The sequence below is a fragment of the Magnolia sinica genome, chromosome 13 (genome assembly GCF_029962835.1).
Source record: "Magnolia sinica isolate HGM2019 chromosome 13, MsV1, whole genome shotgun sequence".
NCBI classification, from domain to species: domain Eukaryota; kingdom Viridiplantae; phylum Streptophyta; class Magnoliopsida; order Magnoliales; family Magnoliaceae; genus Magnolia; species Magnolia sinica.
In genome coordinates, this window is record NC_080585.1 from 60,428,066 (window position 1) to 60,448,389 (window position 20,324).

A 20,324-nucleotide genomic window follows, 5' to 3' on the forward strand; every position below is an offset into this window, starting at 1 on the left:
CTTTGTCGGGAGTCCTCTAATAACATCAACACATTGTAGATGCTTAATCGAGCTAGTATGCCTTTAAGATGACTTACTACTTCATAAGTCACTTTCCCTGTTTCGTTCTTCTCTTCCTTTTTATTATTGCCAAAGTAATTCTGAGTAACCTCTGCTTTTGCCGTTTCAGCCTTCTGTCTGGAGGGACTCGTCACCCTCTTTCCCGATCGTAGGGTGATTACTGTGGCTTTGCCTGTCATCTTATGGTGCTCTCTGTAAGGTCCGTACCCTAGTACCATATCATTCCTTAGACTCTCGTAATCCTCCCCATCAAATACCGTGACTCGCAACCTGTAGACAGCGATTGCAAGCGACCTTAAGTCGCATCCTGTAGTTCTGAGTCGACTCGATCCGAAACCTATACCATTGCAACCGCACCATTACTGCGGTTCCAATGCCGCGTCTCACACGCCAATGTGATGCCTAGGCTAGGAGATATGACCCACGTATAATTCCGGCCATACACCGCACGTTGTGGGACCATACGATTCCAGGTAGAAAAAGATCTCTACAACCATGATTACATGACATCACCCTACCTATGCTAGCCTACCCTACCCTAGGATGACATCATCCCTAGCCCACTCATGCCTTACAAGTAATAATGGCTAGCATGCCTCTCCTCCCCATGCCTTCTTACAAGCCATCATGACAACTCATCATTACCTCTCTTTACTACCTCTCTCTCCCATTTTTTTCTCCATTGCAATCCATAGAGAGAGTGGAACGTCTAAGCTAAGGAAGGAGAGAACCCAACGTCCTAGCCCATCTTCCACCCTTGACATCCCAATCCAACCATTAAAACCTCATCTTCCTCTATTAAAAGTGAAGCTTAGGAGCTTGGGATGCTAGGAAGCTTGAAGGAGAAGAGGTGGGGTGCTCTTTAGGGTAGATTTCTTCATTTTCATGCATGGGACAAGTGGGACCTACCAATTAATGGTAGGGATCCTATCTTGGACACTAGGTGTAGCCAATGGTCCACCATGACTTACATGCATGTATCCATGATGGGGCCATCCTCCATGGACCCCATCATGATGTTTATTGATGTGTTATTTGTTTAAGGCCATCTAGGCCCTGGTTTTGGGGTGGGAATAGGATTTCCCACCTGATTTCTTGATGTATGGTCCACCATGATGAACATCATATCCACACCCTTCACATGTAATTCTATTTTTTATTTGGATAGCAAGTTCTAAAAATCATATAAAATTAATAGTGATAAGATCAGAGTTGAAACTTAGGAATATTATGAATCACGATATGATCTAACTCTGGGCCAAATTTCGTAGCCATCCAACAGTCCAATCATCCGTAGCATCAAGTTTACTTAGTTGCTGTCTAGCAGCACATGCAGGATTCTGGTTTGCCAACAATAAACCCATTTTTAATTCATTTAATGAATGTATTAAAAATATATGTTCCATTGGATTCGTAGAAAATTGAAGTAGCTTTCCAACGGTATATAATAAGCCTCAATCGGAGTTCAGATAACTGAGATCTTGGCCTTATACGAAAGATGTATTTAGGGGCTTGTTATGACCATTCTTATGTGAGGCATATCCGTGATTGCAACGGTCAGATGTATTTGATATTTGTTCTTAACTTACTTGAGATATAAACAATCATATGTATGGTCCCTATGGTCAGATTCTTTCATGATAAAATTTAAAAAATTCTGGACCGATAGATACTTCCGTAAGGATAAACCTTAAATTGTTTTGTATGGTCCAGATGGATCCCATGCTTTATATGGTTGGAAACCTATACACAGTCTGAATAACGTACTCCCAAACCATCCATTGGCTCGAATTTTCCAACATAGTGGCTGATCATAGATATTTGATCAAGACAGTTCATGTGCTGCTTATAGGTTGTATGTATGTTGACCACAACATTCATCCTCTTATTATGGACCCACTTGGTAGTGAGACTACTTTTGATTCATGTACTTTATTAGTTCATTTAATCTGGATAGCTATGTGTATTGATGTGTGTCTCTTATATATACTTTACTAGCATGTGGGTCCCACTTGCCATTGGATCTATTTCATTTCCTTTAAAATTTTTGTTTGCTGAAATTTTCCAAGTACTTAATTGTATTGCATGTAGGGCTCTTTGACACCTTGTAGTGGCCCCCACACTCTGTAGTTAAGGGTCTCACTTTGGGATATGTTTAATCCTTATATAAGTGAGCTGGGATGTCCCACCTTTTTGTTAAGAATGATCCCTAAGTGTTTGAAAATTGGGCACTAAGTTGTGACAGACCCCATTTCTGAAAATTGTCTGATTATTTGTGTTTTGTACCAACTTTGGGCCTCTGTAGTGGACCATACGCTGGAGATATGATTAGGCCACCACTTGGAACCTTTAACCTATACCAATGAATAGATAAATAATATTTTACTCGGGTTAAATTAGACCACACATGATCAGGAAGTGGATCCCAAAATGGGGCAAGGCTTGGTTGTGCAGAAAATTAAAGTACCTATGTTTGGCCCTATACCAAATATTATGTGTGCACAACCAGTTGGTCTCAGCTTATCATTTTTGAAGTATATATAGTACTACTAAGGGCACCTGACGGAACACTGAAAGGTGGTCCCTTGTAATCTTGTGACATACTCAAAGTCGGGACAAAACTAATTCTATACTGTGTTTCCTGCACATTTCCTCCAAGTACCCATGTTTGGGACATCACCGTAAATTGTATACACCAAACCGATAAGGCTCACCTTATAATTTTTAAAGCTCATGCATAGATCTAACATATGGATCCTTCCTTTCACCAGATGTGGGTCCCACATGATCATAAAACTGAATTGAAGATGGCCAAAAACCAACATTTACGCAAAAATCTATTTGATGTAAAATTTATGTGGGGTCCGCCACCTTCCCAAAGCATTTAATGCAGCATCTAAACTTTGAAAAATAACTCTCAGATATTGTTGGGTTTAAAAACCTTAAGTGGGTCATCTAGTATGGGCTATCTTGTATGGGCCTTACCTTTCATGTAATGAGGTCCACCTGACATGTTTTGTAAATGGGTGTTGTATAACTTGTAAAATATTTAGTGAGATCTGTCCAAATGTTCTCTTAAGACATAAGTGGCCTTGGGCCCATCTAAATAATGTAACCCTAAGGCCCAAGTGGGCCTAACACTAAGAGAAATTGTTGGGGAATGAGAAACTCACAATGGTGACCTTCCTTGAGCCTGTTGGGAAGGCCCATTGCCTACTGGGCAGCATACCTTTCATACTACCTCTAGTCAAGTGGACCACGCTTAGAGAGACCTATTTTTCTGGGTTTGTTGTGTATGTGGTTAGTTGGCTCAATATAATATATGACATGAAAGATGTTAGCATATTATCCTTTATGTTTGAGATTGTGCATTGTTTCTAGTTGGTGGAATGTGTAGGACCCTCTTAGTTGTAGAATTAGATCCACACCATTGAAAACGTTGTGGTTGGACATTTATGCCCTTGGGTTGGCCTATTAGTTCACCAAGTGGGACTCACACTTGACCTATACGACCTCATGCCTTACATGTAGTTCAAGTCAGTGTGGAAGTCACACTAAGTAGAACACACCTAGTGATGGGTGAGATGATAATACATGTATGATAACATGATAATGATGATTGTGAGTTGTTGGTTGAAATGATTGATATGATTTAATGGATGGTGAATTATAGCATATGCATTGATGATGGATGAGTAATTATTTATAGTACGTATGACATTGTTTATGTTAATCATGAAGTGAAAATAATCCTTATGGTAATGATGATGATATTGTGTGTGTGTGTGTGTGTGTGTGTGTGTGTGTGTATGCATATGCATGATGACAAAACATGCCAGTTGACTATCATGCTTGATATCCAAGTGATAATAATGCACGTATTGATTGTCGTAATAATAATGTGGATAAGATAACCATATTTAACTTGATGCATGGATAATGATAAACAAATGATGCTGGTGGATGTAAGGATAACCTTATGCATAATAGGCAACTAATGCCTAGGGCATGTATAATGATAGTATTGGACAATGGCCATGATATTGATGATGCATGTGAATCCCTATATGTTATGTACTCTATGCACATGATTACATGATACATGTTATGAGAATAAATTTGATGTTGAATGATGTCTATGATAATGATGATACATGTTAGAACTTATGTACCATTATAACCTATGCACCTTATGTATGTGCGTGTTATAAGAGCCCTAGTAGCCATTTGTTAAGTATTCATAAGAGGTATAAGGCCTCACTGTGCTATTGAAGACACTTAAATATATGGACCCTCGCGTCACATTGGCTATTCTTGTGTTTAAGCTGATTATTAATTTTATCTGATTATCATACTAGTGTACTTAGTCTTACAGGACACATTGAGAACATGCTTAGTATAACATCATGATACATGTCCACACGCATCATTTGTATGCATGTTGTGAGGAATGATTGATCATAACACATGCCATTGGGCTGAGATGTTTATGGGACTCCTTGTGAGATGGAGTTACCCTCACATGATCGCACGATACGCGCAGGTTTGATACATGACTGGATGGTATAGCTCATGCATCTCGCATTTTGTATGACATGATCGACACACTGAGAACATGCTTAGTATAACATGATGATACATCCTCATACGCATCATTGGTATGTTTGTTATGAGGGATGATTGACTATAGCATATGCCATTAGGCTGAGATGTTTATGGGACTCCTTGTGAGATGGAGTTGCCCCACATGATCATGCGATACACACAGGTTTGATGCATGACTAGATAGTATGACTCATGCATCTCACATTTTGTATGACATGATCGACACACTGAGAACATGCTAGTATAACATGATGATACATGGTCATACACATCATTGGTATGCCTGTTATGAGGAATGATTAACTATAGCATATGTCATTGGGCTGAGATGTTTATGTGACTCCTTGTGAGATGGAGTTGCCCCACATGATCGTGCGATACGCGCAGGTTTGATGCATGACTGGATGGTATGACTCATGTTTTGCGTGACATGATCACTTTGCACCCTAGCGATATCAGGGCTGTGGCCTCCACAGGCATATCATGAATGGATAGATGGGAGACCAAAAATGTTTGGTTCTAGCACTTGGACATGTTGGATGTCTTTGGGTGAAATTCCTTAAACACTCGTAACTAGGGGATGCTCCAATGTTGAGAGTGAGCGAATACATGAGCACCCGAGTGTCGAATACTAGTAAGCCGCATCTCCCACTGTGTCGGGGTCAGTTAAAAGAGGATGTGGCCTTATCCACCTAAGGGTAGGGGGCAATGTTAGGATGAGTTTGACCAGCTCAGAAATGGGTCCGCTATCAACGAGCCAGGTAGATATTGGCAGACTACTGGCCAGGCGGGTAGTAAAGTCTTTTCCACTCGCTGGGCTGCACGGCCGGGGAGGGTGGCAGCTAGTGTGGAGTGTATTGGACCTCGGTGATGATTCCAGAGATGTATAGTACTGATATGTGGACTTATTGAGCAGGAGTTGTGTACTCAACATTTGACTCATTCATTCATTCGTTCACTATCCACTCAAGCTGGTGGTGCGTAACTAAATCATTATGTGTACCATCATAATGGCCAGGATTTCGGTTAGGCACGCAACCAACCTGAGATCAAGAGTTTACCACATTGAGTCTAGCTATCCAAATTTAGGTATGGGACTAGTTTGGATAGAAGTCCCTTGTGATGAACCCCATAGCTTGCGATACCATGTACTATCATCCCGACTACACACTCCAGCTTTGTCATTTCTTTTGCATTGCATACTGCATTGCATCCTCTGCATATGACATATTGTAATGCCCCGTCACTGTGGTCACATGTGGGCTGGCACACGTGGGCGAATGCTGATGTAGGCGGGGCCTAGCGGGCCTAGGCGAACTACCAGTGGTTGGTAGGCTAGTGTGCACACGATGAAGGTATAATTTGGTCCCACATATTAGTGGACTTGTCCGGATTTGCATATTGCATTGCATCCTCAGTATATAACATTTGGCTTACTATATCTCCGCATTGCATAGTCGATCTACATTGCTTCCTCAGTATATGACATTGGCTTATTATGTCTTTACATCGCAAAGCTTGGATAAGGCTGATGGTATTTATGGACTTGCCATTATTTCTGTTTACTCTGATATTTATATACTTGGCACATGCATTGAACACACATACACCACCCTCTAAGCTTCTTGTAAGCTTATGCATGACCATTGTGTGCAGGTGACATTAGGTCGCAGCAACATTGAGACAGGAGCGTGTACTAGAGTTTTAGAGTTTTTATTTCATATATGTATTTCCCTTTCAGCATTGTACTCGAATAATTTTATTAGTGGATATGTGGTGACGAGATTTCTGTGACTTGGTTATGCTTGTGGTTATGCTCCTTTATAAAACAATCATACTAAAAATCCTCCTTGTAGGATCTCATGATCAGAATCTGGCATATGGGTGTTGGGAGCTGAGGATGGGATACTATGGAGGTTGTCAGCGTTGGATTCTGCAATCGAAAATTTTGTGAGCTCGGTTTTTGAGTTTGGGGCGTGACACTCTCTCCCTGCTCTTTCGTGAATATCTTCTCGGACAATTAATACATCACTATCACTTTTGCATCTCTTTCTTTTTCTTTTCCGATTATTATCTCGCTACTGTTTATCATTCTTTATATTATGCATTTCAATGTGTAACAATTTTCTGCCGCGTGCCCTATCAAACGGTGATAGCGACAAAAATCTCTTTCCCTTATTTTTACTGCTTCTTCAGGGCGTTTGGATGAAGGTAATTCTATCGTACCAGCCTTCAACAATTGATTCATCATAGGGACTACATCTTCTTTTTTGAATGCAAACCCCTCGTGAGAGTTAAGCGACCCAGGCCTTTTATCGTCGAATCTGCCTCTGGGACAATTTGATTCTTCTTTCCTTTCAGTCTTTTTTCCTCTTATTTCCCTCATGTCATGAATTTTCTTTTCATGATCGACTACATTTGTAATCAACCCATTAGGTCCCCTTCTGGCAGTTTTATAGTGAAATGCTGGCATTTTTTTGGTCATCAATTCCAAAGCATGAGCTTTTGTAGCTAAATCATAGAAAGTTCTTATGTCAGCATTGGTGAGGCTGAATGCAATTCCTGTCTCCATAGAGTTCAAGCACATCTTCACCTGTTCTTTCTCCTCTGGAAATTGTCTGCAAGAAGCTCCTAACGTCTTCCATCTGTCTATGAATTTCTCTACGGGTTCCCCTTCTCTCTGTCGTACCGAGGCTAATTTTGTGATATTGACGTCACACTCTAACAAGAAGAAGTTTGACATGAAAGCATCTTACATCTGCTCCCAAGTTCGCATCGATCCTGGTGCTAAACTAGAGTACCATCAAAATGCCTTACCTGTCAAAGAGGACCCGAATAGCCAGAGGCAATATTGCTGCACTGTAAAGAAACTTCCCATGCTGGTGATGAAATGCAATAGGTGTTCCTCCGGCGATCCATCTCCATTAAAATTTTGAAAATCGGGATGCTTGAAATTGGTCGAAAAAGGAATATCTTCCGCCTCTCTTGGATATGGTGTTCGGTATCTGAATCTGCTGATATTCTTACGTTTTCTTTTTGTTCTGATGGCTTCTTTGACAACCTGTCACACTTTTTCTTAAGTTATCGCCCTTGCTGCAGGAGTAGACTCGAGTGAGCCTGCTCTCGGCGGTTGGGTGCCTTCGGGTTGTTCTCGTCCGTTCTTAGTACCCATCATTGGAGGAGCCGTCATTTGGGCTACGTTGTGTGCGAGAGTTGTTAAGGCTTCCCGGAGATTTCTGCATTCCTCCATCAACGTTCTTTGTGCTTGCACCATTTCAGTCATACGATCTTCAGTAGTTAGCAGTGGGCCCTGACTTGTTCCAGCCATTCACGTTGCGGCCTCTCCATTCCCTGACGAAGCTATGGTCGAGGTGGAGTGGAAATACATCAATGTGATGGGGCTTACGAAAGGGAGAGTTTCGTCTAATTTTCCTGTATACCCATAGCAGTTGGTTGATTGGGGTGATGTGGGAGTTGGCGACCTTGTCAGTGGTGACTTACCCTTCTGCCCCCTTGTCCATCTGATTCTTGCAGCAGACAAAGCCGGTAAGTCGTGCGATGTTAGCGTGGGAATGGTTTTCCTGGGATATATCGTCGGAGGAGCAAATTTAGGGTTCTTCCTGGCTGCGATTCGTGTTACTGGCCCCCTAATTCTTTGCGATGATGGACTTGTCCTGGCAGCCAGGGCATTTCGAGTTCCTGATTTCCGATGGGAGAAGACAATCCAATCATTTCCGTCGTCTTGTGCTATCGGTGAGGCAATTATGACTGCGGCAGCTGCTCGCAATTCCTTACTTTTGACTGACATTGACTCATCCTTGCGTTGCAAAGTCTCTTTGCCAGCATATTCTATGACAAATCCTATTAACAAAAAATAGAAAATTGTTCCGTTCAGAGTAATTGCTATTGATTGGTTGTAGTTGTTTTTCTGAGTCGTCACAAGTTGCAAGGAAACAATATGAATCAGTACTTAAATGAGATCATGCTCTACTTTAGAGATGAAAGGGAGGATGTTCCCACTGAGAGTCACCATTTTGGTGTCTTGACGACGTCAAACAGTGGTGAAAATTCTCAGTATTGCTCCTAAGTCAATATCGAGTGAATTAAAATTCCCCAGCAGAGTCGCCATTTTATTTTGACAAGAAACAAATGCATTGGATTTGGGAGAATTCATTTTTCTCAATAATTAACAATGGAAGAATGAAGAGAACAATCACAATATTCATTTATTCTAAATTTGTTTACATCTTTTATCTCCTTTGATTCCAAAGTAAAGTATTTACACAATTCAAGATACAAATATTAAATGTTCGTTAACGATTTCTGTAGCATCTCGGATCGCATCAAGATCTTTAATATGGAACTATGATTGTGCCGGACCAATATTCTCTCTGATCCAATCGATTTCATGTTTCTAATATCACTCAAGCTATGTTGTTTGTTCATTTAATGGCTCCTAATTGCAGAATTGTTGCACGCCCACAATGTTGTGTGCCCATGGGAGTTGTGCGCCCATGGGAGTTGTGCACCCATAGGGTTGTGGGCCCATGGGGTTTTATGCAGCACAACTACTTCCTCCAGTACCTGAGTCTTTCTGAAGTCTAGATCTCTCTCAGCTATCCTGATATTGCTCCAATGAATCATACATGGGGGATAGTGGGGTATATATAGCCTTCTGCACCTGCCAACATCCCACTGGAGCTATTGTGCACTGACCCCTTGTGCAGTCACACCTGTTGTGCGCCAACACCTATTATGTGGTCCCCTTCTTTGTGCACCGCACAACTCTTCTCTCGTAGCAACCCTTATTATGCACCACACAACCTTTTCTTCCCTTGCATCCTTCATTGTGTGCCGCACAACTCTTCTCTCCTTGCATCCTCATTGCGCGCCCACAACTCTTTCAAGGAAGAGTTCTTCTTTTTCTCTTTAGGATTCTTCTATTTTCTTCTGATCTTTTTATGTCTCAACAATGAGGGTAAGTTGTTTGAGAAATGTGACAGTGATTCTACTGATGATAGATTGAAGAAGGCCAACCTACCATTGGTCTGGACTAATTTCTGCACATGCATATTGTTCATTGTGGGACCCACCTGATGGGAGCCTGAGATGTTGCAGATGCATGACCACATTGGCAAAAGTTTGGTGAATCACCTCTTCAATCTCTCCTCCTGCAAGCTGCCTAGCACTTCTCTGGTTGTTTTTATGGTCAGTTTTTGTTGTGATTGTTATAGAATCTAGATTGATTGGGTTTATAACTTAGACTTGATTTTTTGTGTTCTTTTTCATTTTTTGTTCTCTTGTTCATCATCGTCATCATCATCTAAGCCTTGTCCCAATTAATTAGGTCAGCCACTGAATTTTTTGTCCGTATTATTGAGGGTAAAATAGTTGTTTCTACTAGTGGGCCTTTTTCCCTCATGATTATTGTAAAAATATGTTAATCTTCAGATTTGTTTTTGGTTTTATCATAACTACTAGTCTGGTGTTTTTCAGGGCTTATTATGATTTATCCTCGTAAATAAGTTTGGTTTCCATTTTCACAGCTATTGTAAAGTCAGTTGTTTTACTGGGATTCATGGTCTAAACTCTTTCAGATTGGAAATTGGTCAGCTCTTAAAAGGATAGGGATTGCTTTCGTGTTCTATCAGCGCGCTAGTGCTCTCAGTATTGAAGCTTCAAAATGACTATAAATTGTTATTTGATGTTTTAGTTCCATGTAAAGATAGTTGTTAGTATCATTAGGATGGAAAAACACATACTGTATTGGACGTTGCGAGTTTTGATTTATGTATAGTTTTTACTGCTGTTAGAAAACCTCTGTAGGTTTTAGGGAGTATATTGATCTTCTTTCCCAATTTTGAGTGTCTAAGCTTCACATCTTTAAATGAATTTTTATAAATTTCTCATATCCTTATGTTCTCCTTCCTTCTTCCTTTCCAGTAATTCAGGCACGTTAGAGTAATGAGTTGCTTGGAACTTTTTGTAATGGGATTTAGATTTATACTACATTTTTATTTCAATTTTTGTTTTGGTTTATAGAAAATCCACCCTAAAACTGTTCTTTGTACACTGGTTTATTTCGATCCCTTTTTCTTTAAATCTTAGAAATTTCTTTTGTGATTAGGTTCCCAGCTGTAAGCTAACCAATCAATGGGTATTTTTATTTCAATTAACAGATTCTATGTTCTCTATTGGATGTGCAGGAATATATCAAGATCCAGTCGTGGCAACAGTTCATATCTGGCTCGGCTTCAGGATTCACTGTTGAGGAAGGTATTGAAGGGGGAGAACTATTTAAAGCACTATAGCTATCATTACTTGGTTAATGGGTTTGCTATTTTTGTAACTCCTCAGCAGGTATACCATTACCATCTCTTTGTTTTCCATTATTTTCTACCATTACCATTGTAGAAATAGGGAATGAGGAGAAGAGAGAATGTCTACTTCCTCTTCCTTACAAAGAAATAATGACTAAAAAAAAAACCAATAATTAAAAGATAATTAAAGGATAATAACTAAGAGATCTACATCAACATGGTGTTCGTCAAGAACACATGAGGCTGTGCAACATCAGTATGGTGTTGTTAGGCTTTGTTTATTCAGTCAGGTGGCAGTTTGTAGCTTTCTACACTTGGTTGTGGTGGTAATAATGAGGTTTTTTTCCCTGAGCTCTTAGGTTGTTTTCTTTTATTGCTTTAGCATCTTGACTTAGATTCTGATGGTGATTGTAATGTCTTTATAGCTATCTTTAAGGAACCATTTGGATTTGAAGTTTTTTTTTTTTTGAAATGCCATTTTCCAAAAATCTTGAACTTATGAACCTTGCAGACAATTCAGTGGAGAGTTGTCATTTTGTGGGTCTCTCCAGTCTCCACACAATGTGACACAATGTGAAATGTGGAATTTTTGCCTGGCAACATTTTAGTGGAATTCCGAAATTCCCGTTTATAGGGTTCTTGCCATAGGATGGTAACCCCTTTGTTGATAGTTGTGAGTGCCTTGTAAATTTGAGATTCTTGTGAAATAACATTTCAAAGAATTTTGAGGGCAAAAACCTACAATCTTACTTGATTTTGTTTGTGGGTTTCTTTATGTAGATTTTGACTAGTTTGGGCCCTTGGGCTTGATATAATTGATGAAAGGTGGAATTTTTGTACTAGATTTCATGCTAATTTAATCTATTAAGATGTCTCTAGTTATAATTTTATTTTTGCAAGATTTTCACCATTGAAATATGTTGTAGGTGATTTTCTAGTATTCTTCTATAGTTCTCAGTCACTGGATTGAATGCCATCATGTTTCTCAATACCTGGAATTGATTTATACGAATAGTTGTTTTGGGGAGTAATCTATACTAGTTAGCTTTCTTAGTTTTATTTTTAATTTAAATCTAGTTATTCGGTGAATTTTGAAGGCTGAGAAGCTTGCAAGGAGGGGAGACACATGCCGATCAGTTGATCCTAACCATCCAACCGTTGACCATTAAATGGACGGTTAAGACACAAATTGAAAACTTTGGATGGTTAGTGAATAAAAGGTGGGCAGAACTGATGAATGATGGTGTTTGTTTCTAAATTGTAGGCCATCCACCTTCCACTGCACTACATCTTAGATGGGATGGGATGGTCCACCTTCCTTTCTACCACGTGTATGGTGGGAGATAGGTTGTACAGGAATCACCCGCTTACATTCCATAGTGGACCATGATCTAATGTGAATTCCTGGCAACATTGAGGCCATGCTCAATCCAACATGAACCCTTAGATGGGCCCAACATGTAAAATTCGAAGAGAAAATATTATATAAAAATTACTTTATATTTCTCTCCTGGTAGTTTTAATTTACCTACTTCTTAAATTATGGTTTTTTCTGTGTTCGTTTCTTTTTCTTTTTATTTTTTTTCATTTGTTTTCTTTTTTTTTTGCAGGCTTTGGGGGAATTGCCAGCTGCATCTCCCGACAGTCTTATGATGTCATCCCCTGGAGTTGGCAAAGGGAAGCATGTGCATCCTATCCCTTATGCAGATGTCAATCAGTCATGTATATTTCTTTCTCGTGTTCTAGATGTTGCTTGAGTGGATCTTTCATGTTTTTCATTTTGGTTTTCTGTGTGGGGTTATTTTGTTTGAATGTTGATTTGGGTTTCTTGGAAATGTGCACTTCTGCTGCTAATATTAGGGTGGTGGATCCGACAAGAGAATTTGGTTCGCAGGGATTTGGTATGTTGCTTGGGAAGAGAGAGTTGATGGGAGGAAGGTGAAGTAGGAGAAGAATACATCGCCGATGAGCACCGGTGGTCATGGCACTTTTGAGGGCAGGGATGCTGGAGATATTGATGCTAGCACTGACGTGAATATGGACGATGCATTACTGTGAGTTTTCCAACTTGATAGAATGGTTTTATATCATGATTTATATTCTTTCATGTGAATAGAGAAGTGTAAACTGTTGAATAGTAGATTGATGTTTATGGTGTGGAAAAGTTTCTTTCTTGTTGTGTTCTTGCAATTCATTTCCGCATATTTTGTTTAGTTGTGCCATTAATTTTGCTAGTGGTTCTACCCACTGAAGTTCTGTTCTTTGAGTGTTTTCCATAAAACATGAGATATTGGGGGTGTTTATGGTTGATGAAGCTTCTTTCCCCCTTCTTGGACCTAATGTGGTTATATATTCTAAAATTTTCTTATTTTCGTCCATATTATAAATGTATCTTATAGCCCTTCAAGGTTTATTATGTTATTATCTTCCTATATGTTGTGCTTTCCCAAAGGTTTCTGATTTTCTCTTCATTATTTTTGAAATCCCTTCAACACTCTCATAGATCCAACTTTGATCTAGAATTTTATTTTCGAGGAATTGACAGGCCCTGGGTGTTCATTTTGAATTGCTCCACATTTTCCTATTAAGGCCTTCAGCAAGTCTAACACAAGGACATGCTAACAAGGTACTATGAAACAATGGGTACTCTTGGTTCCAAATGAATACTGAAAACAACCTCCCGGACCCTTGCAAACTGGGATAGGCATTAACCATGCAGTCCACATTGTCTTTATTTTAGACATATATTGAAGATGTGATGCATTTTGAAGCCCTTCAGCTCTCTTCGCATGAGATTTCCTCTGTAAGATTTCATGAACAAACTTTGAATGTCATACTGGTCCAGTTTCCATCATATTGGTCTTCATATCATATTGGTCCAGTTTCCATCTACTATGAACATACTTGCAGCAATTATAGGACTACTTTCTAGTAAACACTCTTTGGAAACCAAACCATGAATGTTTCAAAAATAAAAGCAAAATCTTCCCATGTTCCTTCTTTGTGCCTTTTCAAAGTTAAGGGGAGTTTCATTGGGCAGAAGAGAGGACCCTTCTCAAACAGGTTGGTTTGTTTAGGGCTTTGGAGAAATGGGTATATCTAGTTTTGGATGTGTGTGTTGATTAGCCAATTATTTTCATTATTATTTTTTAAATTAATAAGAATCGCCGATGGCTAAAACCGTCACAAACGCCAACGGTTTTGGCCATCGAACTTAGCCGTAAAAAACGCCAACGGTTTTGGCCGTCGCCCTCAGCCGTCGGGAATGACGATGGTTTTAGCCGTCGAAAACATGGCTAAAACCATTGCCCTTAGCCGTCAGGAACAACAATGGTTTTAGTTGTTGGTGAGGCAGACGGTTTTAATCCGTTGGCGAACAACGCCGACACACCCTTTCCTGATAAACCTTGTAATGGCTTGTAGACATCGGGGAAGGCCATTGCCGACGATTTTTAGCCGTCGTCATTGCCCTCTTTTTTTGTAGTGATTTTGTCCTTAATTTCTTTGAATGCCTTAAAGGTGGCATTAGTACATTTAAACTCTCCCTTTCTAATGTAGTCCATGATAAGAGCCATAATGGAACTAAAGCCTTGAATGAACCGCTTATAGAAAATAGCTAACCCACTGAAGTTATTCACTTCCTGAATTTTCCATGATTCAAGCCAACATACTATGGCCTTAACTTTCCCGATATCTACAGACATGCCTTTAAATGAAAGTGTGAAACAATGAACCCTAAGAAGATAACTTTGTCAGACATGAAAGAACACTTATTCAGGTTAGCATATAACTTTCTATCCTAAGGACCCCGCAAACTTGCATCAAATGGTGGAGGTGTTATTTCTTGAATGTATTATAAATGAAGATGTCGTCAAAATATACCACTAGGAACTTACCCTTAAATGGCCTCAACACCTATGTCATCACTTTTATGAACATACTCGGAGCATTGGTAAAGCTAAAAGGCATAACTAACCACTTGTATAGCCCGTCATTCATCTTAAAGGCTTTCTATTCATCTCTTAGGCGAATACATATCTGTTTATACCCACTTTTGAGGTTAATCTTAGAAAAGATCTTGGCAACAATCATCATATCCAACATGTCGTCAAGACGTGGTGTAGGAAATCGATACTTGACCATGATCTTATTGATGGCCTGACTGTCCATGCCCATGCATCAAATGACATCTTTCTTAGGTGTGAGGAGAATTGACACAACACATGGACTCAAACTCTCCTAAATGAACCATTTTTTAAGAAGCTCATTCACTTGCTTCTTCAATTCCACATTGGAAAGTCGTGCTATAAATGTCCTAGAGGGGGGGGGGGGTGAATAGGACAATACCAAATATTTCAATATAATGCGGAATAAATATATAATTAATCTCAATTACGTAAAGTATTGAAATCTTGACTCAAAATAGTTCATAGGATAACCTTCACTTAAAAGATTTAGGTAGGACAACCTTACTTCATGACGTCTTTGAGAGCAATCACAATAAAAGAGATAAGCAATCATAACCAATGCATAAGGAGTTATAGTGGTTCGATGCATTATTGAGGTGTGGAGCCAGCACACCAAAGGGTCACTCGACCGATCGAGGGCCTGGCTCGACCGGTCAAGGAGGCTGCTCGACCAGTCAAACGGTGCTCGACTCAAAATCCAGCGAACTATATGTTTTAGAATTCGGTGGTGCTCGACCAGTCGAGTAGGGTGCTCGACCAGTTGAGTAGGTCGCTCGACTAGTCGAGGTTACACAAATTCTAGTCCAGATTTGGTGCAGACTACGTAAATTTGAGGTGGTTTTTGCCAAGGTGTGTAAGTGAGTTGCCTAAACTATAAATAGGGGTCCTAGGGTTATTTTAGGGTATTAAAAAGGGTTTTCTAAGCTAAGGGTTATCTCTGTGCATGGGAGCATCGAGAAGGTTAGTATATTGATTGTAATCTCATTTTTCTTCACAGTGTTTGCACCCATGGGTTTTTACCCTTGTTAAGGTTTTTCCACGTAGATTCTGTCTTGTGGTTTATTGGTATGCTTTGATTCTACTTCTAAATTATATTTCTTCTTATTTATCGTTTGTGGGTGAAATTGGAGATTGGATCTCAGTTCACTAGCGTTGTTGGTGTGCTGCGCAATAACTGGTATCAAAGCTATTGGTTTAGTTCAAGTGGGAGCGATGACGGAAAAGGCAATACTAGAATTGAAAAGTTTGATGGTTCAAACTTTGCCTTCTGAAAGATGAAGATGGAAGATTATCTATATTAGAAGGACCTCTATATTCCTCTAGAAGGAAAAGGGAAGAAATCAGAGAAGATGATAAGTGATGAATGATTTTTATTGGATCGGAAAGCTTTAGGAACAATCCGACTCTCTTTGTCTAAGAGCGTCGCCTTCAATATATCGAAGGTGAAAACCACAAAAGAATTAATACATGCCCTAGCTAGATGTATGAGAAATCCTCAGCGTCCAACAAGGTTCATCTCATGAAAGGCTATTCAACATGAAGATGTCAGATGGTGGAAGCATGGCTGAACATCTAAACGAGTTTAATACAGTCACGAGCCAGTTGGAATCCGTTGGCATTATTTTTTAGGACGAGGTCAAGGCATTATTGATCTTATCCAGTTTGCCAGACAGTTGGGATGGTTTGGTGATTTCCATGAGCAATTCTTTAGGGTCGATAAAACTAAAATTCGATGATGTGGCCGGTCTAATTCTCAGCAAAGAATCTAGAAGAAAGACATCGGGAGTTTCAGGGAATTCAGGGAATGTTCTAAATGTTGAAAGATGAGGAAGATTGCTGAACAAAGAAGGCAATAAACACGGACGTTCTAAGTCGAGGAAGAAGTCCAGGGGATCAAAAGACAAAGACGGGTGTTAGCATTGCAGGAAGAAGGGGCACATGAAACATGATTGCAGGGCGCTTAAAAAATAAGAAGAAAGCTCTCAAGGCGGGAAGGATTCAGTGAATCTATCTGATGAGAGTGACACACACTACAAGAAAAGGGGGCTTTAGCCTCAGTTTAAAACAGTGGCTAAAAAGGTTAAAAACTGAGGCTAAAGCCTTTAGCCTCGGTTTTGCCTCAGTTATCCAAACCGAGGTTGAAACCCCCGTGGCTAAAGGCTTTAGCCTCAGTTTTAGCAACCGAGGCTAAAATGACTTTTATAGCCTTGGTTCTTCAAGTGAGGCTAAAAGAACCTTTTTAGCTTCGGTTTTTACAAAATGAGGCTAAATCAAAATTTTAGCCTCCATTGTTTCCAACTGAGACTAAATCTAAATGTTTGCCTCAATTGCTTCCAACCGAAGCTAAATCTATTTTTAACCTCGGTTCACAACAACCGAGGCTAAATCCTTTAGCCATAGGAATTTCAACCTTAGTTCTCAACAACCGAGGCTAAATCCAAGCCTCGGTTACAAATTGAGGCTAAAAATGTTTAATTTTTTAAAATATTTATTTAAACTACTAATCCATTCATTCAATCCACTCATGAAACAATCGATCATGAAAGCCACAAACCAACAAAATAGTTAACAACAGTCTACCTAAAGTTTTTAAAACAAACTCAATCAAACTGTTACACAACATTAGGTTCCACAAATATTTATATTCTTATCTCTTCTATAATCTCTCTTCTTTTTTTTTCTTTGACTTTTCCTGTATCTGTTTTGAATCATCCGGTCTTTTATTGACATTTCTTTCATCTAGAAGCTCTTGTAAAAGGGTTTCTATAGCAGCATCAGATTTCTCTTAGGCATCTTTACCTGCTAGATCCTCCAAACATTCCTGCCAAAGGAAGATAACCACTAACAACATTTAAACTCAACCTTAATGAAGCCATTAAACTAAATCAATACAGACCCGCAAGAACTTCTTCACTAAGAATAACATAATTCCCTGGTAATCAATGGCAAAGATGGCCTCAAAGCTCACGTTCCAACTGCCGCATGGCAGCAAGCTTCTACATAATCATTGCATCATAGTTACCCATCTGCAGGACAGCAACCTACTAATGAGACATCACTAAAATGCCATTTTTATATTAAATATTCAACTAGAAAAAACTAACCTTATATGAAGGCTGCTTTTGATTTTCGCTTATGTCTAGTGCAACATTAGGTTGCGAATTAGGCAGCCCAAGAGTTTATCACTTTCTTCTCTGCATTTGTTATCTGCACTGCTTAAATACCAAGAGAAAAGTTGTGATCTGAATATTTCAAAGATAATGATGTGAAACAAATAAAAGGGCATTCATTTCCCCATAAATCAATAATATTATTGACAAGTAGATATCTTTCAGATTACTTTTGCTCAAGATGCATCAACAATTATATGAGATGGCGACGAAGTGCAGGTAGAACATATGCTGGATTCTTTTCAGACCATCTGCTAGCAACTGATATAGCAAACTCTCGAACATCAAAATCCTATAACATGGAAAAAAGAAAAAAAAAGAAAAAAAGATAGTGAACATGCCCCTATGTTCATAAACATTTTTCAAATAAAGATAACAGTTCAAATGCTCATAGAAGAGCCATTGGTAGGTTGTGCCAAAAATTATACCTCATCATTAAGAGCAACAAAGATAGCACTCAAACTATCAACCTGTGCCAAAAATTCATCGAAACCTCCATTTCCATGCAGAGATAGAAAGACTGACTGACGAACACTAACATCAGCATCTGCAGCAGCTGCAATTAGAAGTTTCTCCACAATCTGCAGAAAGCTCAGAGTTAATGATCAAGATGTACAAGCAAGACCATTTTGCAAGTACATATTTGATTCATAGAAGAACCTAAATAGAAGCATAAAAATTTACTTCACATAATCTTGCAAAGTTTTCATGACTTCGAAAAAAAAATGAGATAAAAATATCACTCTGAAAAGCTCCGAAAGCTGAGACATAATAGTGAAATTACAACCACATATTGCCTGAAGAAAATTTGAAACCTTCAAGTAGTAACAATTGGACAATGTTTCAGGTAAACCAAACCTCAAGCTTTGGTGCCTCCATAGGTTCTTGGAGGCATGGGTTGATGGGTAGCAGCTGGCATTGTGCATACTGCACCATCAGTTGATCCAAAATAACCAAAGCAACCATGGCTTCCACCATCGGCACAGAACACCAGCAAGCAATTGTTAACATGAATCTTCTTCCATGATGTTTAATTAGGTTAAATGTAGACCAAGAAAGCAAATGACAGATTGAATGACAGGGGGGAGTTTCCCTATGAAGGAAGTTTCTGAACAGACCTCGAGGGACCACACAAGGATCATAGCGTCCTCGTGCAATGAGTTCAGTCTTATGTCGGTCTCTGGTCACTGTATGTTGTTTCCTCTGCAAGTGTCGCATAACAAGTCTGATAAGAAAAAAAAAATTAGCTGTTAGACTGACATAGTGTTCCCTTTTCAATCCATGCTGAATGTACAAGTGTTCTATCAGGGAGTCCAACTTACTGCAATTGTAGAAGTAGGCTTGAAAGCTATCCTCATGGTTTTCATTTCACCATTTGATATTCCACCCTACAAGAATTAGAAAAAAAATAAAAAAAATCATGGAAACCCAGGAAACACTTTACAGTTTGAATCTTAATGGACTGTTAAGAAAGGAAAGTAAAAAAGAAAGGAAAAGGGAACATGGAGACCCAGGAAACACTTTTCTTCTCTTGTGATGTTTATCTACCCATTAATGTTTCTTCTCTTGTAAGTTACTCTAGTCTTCTTAAAGATGAAAGAGCCCAGAGGACCTGTTTGGCAAACACCTAAAATTGAGTTCACTTCATTTTTGTTAATTATAATCATGTACTAGAGACGATATTCTTGATAAGCAATAATTAAGATCTCTATTAAGAACTGTAATTAACCAAAATGAGATGAACTCATTTTTAGACGTCTACCAAACAGGCTTGGAAGCAACTGTAACCAAATGGAAGTAGAACATATAGAAATTGTTAAAAAAATGAATTTAAGCAAACAGATTCACAATTTTCTTGCGAAGTTAGATACAGAGAGGGCAAAGTCCTGTTTCGAGTGGAAGGCACACCTATTGCTGGGTGTGGGTCTACCGCCATTCACCACCAGACAGTTATATAAAAGAAATCTAATTGATCAGGACATGGGAAATATTGACACAAAGATTGCATGAAAAGAGGACACATTGGTGGAATCAAGTGTGAGACTTCAAATCTGAATACATCGGATGGTAAGTTAAAAAATGTAGCCCTTTAATTAATAAGAGAAAATTAAGTAAGAAAGAAATGCCCTACTTGATTAATGGCACAAACAACGAGAACACTCATATGGAACAACACTGAGTAGATTGTCTCTTTCAGTTGT

The 20,324-nt window shown here is 39.2% G+C and overlaps 1 long non-coding RNA gene across 1 annotated transcript; it reads right to left on the reverse strand.

The window, feature by feature from the left end:
- Nucleotides 1-17,511: 17,511 nt before the first annotated feature.
- On the reverse strand, nt 17,512-19,104 carry LOC131223802 (uncharacterized). The gene is made up of 3 exons (XR_009160703.1): nt 18,552-19,104; nt 18,058-18,415; nt 17,512-17,979 (listed from the first exon to the last, which is right to left on the reverse strand). It is a non-coding gene; the product is annotated as an uncharacterized LOC131223802 (long non-coding RNA).
- Between the last annotated feature and the right edge of the window lie 1,220 nt (nt 19,105-20,324).